The sequence below is a fragment of the Arachis duranensis genome, chromosome 3, assembly GCF_000817695.3.
Source record: "Arachis duranensis cultivar V14167 chromosome 3, aradu.V14167.gnm2.J7QH, whole genome shotgun sequence".
NCBI classification, from domain to species: domain Eukaryota; kingdom Viridiplantae; phylum Streptophyta; class Magnoliopsida; order Fabales; family Fabaceae; genus Arachis; species Arachis duranensis.
In genome coordinates, this window is record NC_029774.3 from 62,887,571 (window position 1) to 62,887,931 (window position 361).

Consider the following 361-nt stretch of genomic DNA (forward strand, 5'->3'; position numbering starts at 1 on the left):
ACTGAGACCATAGAGATTCCATTGGACTTACTTCTGCCATTCATGAGCTTTGATGAGTATTCCTCCTCTGAAGAGGATGAGTATGTCACTGAGGAGTAAGTTGCTAAATACCTTGGAGCAATCATGAAGCTAAATGACAAGTTATTTGGAAATGAGACTTAGGAGGATGAACCCCCTTTGCTCACCAAAGAACTGGATGACTTGTCTAGGCAGAAACTGCCTCAAAAGAGACAGGATCATGGGAAGTTTTCAATACCTTGTACCATAGGCACCATGACCATCAAGAAGGCCTTGTGTGACTTAGGGTCAAGTGTAAACCTCATGCCTCTCTCTGTAATGGAGAAGTTAGGGATCTCTGAGG